The sequence below is a fragment of the Arachis stenosperma genome, chromosome 2 (assembly GCF_014773155.1).
Source record: "Arachis stenosperma cultivar V10309 chromosome 2, arast.V10309.gnm1.PFL2, whole genome shotgun sequence".
Lineage (NCBI taxonomy): Eukaryota > Viridiplantae > Streptophyta > Magnoliopsida > Fabales > Fabaceae > Arachis > Arachis stenosperma.
This window is the reverse complement of record NC_080378.1, coordinates 74,977,611-74,981,356: the sequence shown is the minus strand read 5'-3', so window position 1 is coordinate 74,981,356 and position 3,746 is coordinate 74,977,611.

Genomic DNA, 3,746 nt, shown 5'->3' with positions numbered 1-3,746 from the left:
TGGGCGTTAAATGCCCATTTGCTGCCCTTACTGGCGTTTAAACGCCAGCAAGGTTTTCCTCCAGGGTGTGCTATTTTTCTTTCTGTTTTTCATTCTGTTTTTGCTTTTTAAATTTATTTTGTGACTTCCCATGATCATCAACCTATAAAAAAACATAAAATAACAAAGGAAAATAGATAAAAATTAACATTGGGTTGCCTCCCAACAAGCGCTTCTTTAATGTCAATAGCTTGACAATGGGCTCTCATGGAGCCTCACAGATACTCAGAGCAATGTTGGAACCTCCCAACACCAAACTTAGAGTTTGAATGTGGGGGCTCTGTTTGACTCTGTTTTGAGAGAAGCTTTTCATGCTTCCTTTCCATGGTTACAGAGGGATATCCTTGAGCCTTAAACACAAGGGATTCTTCATTCACTGAATGATCAATTCTCCTCAGTCAACATCAATCACAGCCTTTGCTGTGGCTAGGAAGGGTCTACCAAGGATGATGGATTCATCCATGCACTTCCCAGTCTCTAGGACTATGAAATCAGCAGGGATGTAATGGTTTTCAATCTTTACCAGAACATCCTCTACAAGTCCATAAGCTTGTTTTCTTGAATTGTCTGCCATCTCTAGTGAGAATCTTGCAGCTTGCACCTCAAAGATCCCAAGCTTCTCCATTACAGAGAGGGGCATGAGGTTTATGCTTGACCCTAGGTCACACAGAGCCTTCTTAAAGGTCATGGTGCCTATGGTATAATGTATTGAAAACTTCCCAGGATCCTGTCTCTTTTGAGGTAATCTCTACCTAGTCAAGTCATCCAGTTCTTTGGTGAGCAAAGGAGGTTCGTTCTCCCAAGTCTCATTACCAAATAACTTGTCATTTAGCTTCATGATTGCTCCAAGGTATTTAGCAACTTGCTCTTCAGTGACATCTTCATCCTCTTCAGAGGAAGAATACTCATCAGAGCTCATGAATGGCAGAAGTAATTCCAATGGAATCTCTATGGTCTCAGTGTGAGCCTCAGATTCCCATGGTTCCTCATTAGGGAACTCATTGGAGGCCAGTGGACGTCCATTGAGGTCTTCCTCAGTGGCAATCACTGCCTCTTCCTCCTCTCCAAATTCGGCCATGTGGGTCATATTAATGGCCTTGCATTCTCCTTTTGGATTCTCTTATGTATTGCTTGGAAGAGTACTAGGAGGGAGTTCAGTAACTTTCTTACTCAGCTGTCCCACTTGTACCTCCAAATTCCTTATGGAGGACCTTGTTTCAGTCATAAAATTTTGAGTGGTTTTGATTAGATCAGAGACCATGGTTGCTAAGTCAGAGTGGCTCTGCTTAGAATTCTCTGTCTGTTGCTGAGAAGATGATGGAAAAGGCTTGCCATTGCTAAACCTGTTTCTTCCACCATTATTGTTGTTGAAACCTTGTTGAGGTCTCTGTTGATCCTTCCATAAGAGATTTGGATGATTTCTCCATGAAGGATTATAGGTGTTTCCATAGGGTTCCCCTATGTAATTCACCTCTTCCATTTAAGGGTTCTCAGGATCATAAGCTTCTTCTTCAGATGAAGCATCCTTAGTACTGCCTGGTGCAGCTTGCATTCCAGACAGACTTTGAGAAATCATATTGACTTGCTGAGTCAATATTTTGTTCTGAGCCAATATGGCATTCAGAGTATCAATCTCAAGAACTCCTTTCTTCTGATTCGTCCCATTGTTCATAGGATTCCTTTCAGAAGTGTACATGAATTGGTTATTTGCAACCATTTCAATGAGCTCTTGGGCTTCTGTAGGCATCTTCTTCAGATGAAGAGATCCTCCAGCAGAACTGTCCAATGACATCTTGGACAGTTCAGACAGACCATCATAGAAGATACCTATGATGCTCTATTCAGAAAGCATGTCAGATGGACACTTTCTGATCAATTGTTTGTATCTTTCCCAAGCTTCATAGAGGGATTCACCTTCTTTCTGTCTGAAGGTTTGGACTTCCACTCTAAGCTTACTCAATTTTTGAGGTGGAAAGAACTTTGCCAAGAAGGCATTGACTAGCTTTTCCCAAGAGTTCAGGCTTTCTTTAGGTTGTGAGTCCAACCATATCCTAGCTCTGACTCTTACAGCAAAAGGGAATAGCATAAGTCTGTAGACCTCAGGGTCAACCCCATTGGTTTTGACAGTGTCACAGATTTGCAAGAATTTAGCTCAAAACTGATGAGGATCTTCCAACAGAAGTCCATGGAACTTGCAATTCTGTTGCATTAGAGAAACTAATTGAGGCTTAAGCTCAAAGTTGTTTGCTCCAATGGCAGGGATAGAGATGCTTCTCCCATAGAAGTCGGGAGTAGGTGCAGTAAAGTCACCCAGCACCTTCCTTGCATTGTTGACATTATTGTTGTTTTCGGCTGCCATGGGTTCTTCTTCTTTGAAGATTTCTGTTAGGTCCTCTACAGATAGTTGTGCCTTAGCTTCTCTTAGCTTTCGCTTCAAGGTCCTTTCAGGTTCAGGGTCAGCCTCAACAAGAATGGTTTTGTCTTTGCTCCTGCTCATATGAAAGAGAAGAGAACAAGAAAATATGGAATCCTCTATGTCACAGTATAGAGATTCCTTGAGGTGTCAGAGAAAAAGAAAAATAGAAGGAAGAGGTAGAAGAATTCGAACTTATCAAGAAAGATGGAGTTCGAATTGTGCATTGAGGAGGAGTGTTAGTCCATAAATAGAAGGATGTTAGAAGAGGGGAAGAAATTTTCGAAAATAAATTAAAAAGATTTAAAAAAAACATTTTGAAAAATACTAATTGATTTTCGAAAACTAAGAGTGGAAAAGAAATCAAGTGATTTTTTGAAAAAGATTTTGAAATTAGAAATTAAAAAGATATGATTGAAAACTATTTTGAAAAAGATGTGATTAAAAAGATATGATTTAAAAGTTATGGTTTTAAAAAGATATGATTGAAAAGAGATGATTGAAAAACAATTTTAAAAGATTTGATTTTAAAAATTAATAACCCGCCTAACAAGAAAGATATGATTCAGACATTAAACCTTTCTCAACAGAAAAGGCAACATACTCTGAGATGTTGAATCAAATCATTAATTCTTAGCAAGTATTTTTGAAAATGGAAAGAAATTGATTTTAAAAACATATGATTGAAAAGATATATTTGAAAAAGATTTGATTTTGAAAAGATTTTGAAAACTTGAAAAAAATTTGAATTAAAAACAAAATCTTCCCTCTTGTGCCATCCTGGCGTTAAACTCCCAGAATGGTATCCATTCTGGCGTTTAACGCCCAAAATGCTACCCTTTTGGGCGTTAAACGCCAAGCCAGGTACCCTGGCTGGCGTTTAAACGCCAGTTTTCCTTCTTTACTGGGTGTTTTGAACGCCCAGCTTTTTCTGTGTAATTCCTCTGCTGTATGTTCTGAATCTTCAATTCTCTGTATTATTGACATGAAAAGACACAAATAAAATTTTTTTTTGGATTTTTAATAATGAGGAATAATCAAAATGAAACTAAGATCAAATAAACAATGCATGCAAGACACCAAACTTAGAAGTTTGTATACTATTGACACTAACAAAATGAGAATGCATACGAGAAACAACAAAACACTCAAGACAAGAGAATTTAAAGATCAGAACAAGGAAATCATCAAGAACAACTTGAAGATCAATTAAGACACATGAATGAATTCGACAAAAAATGCAAGAAGAATAGAAACATGCAATTGACACCAAACTTAAAATGAGACACTAGAC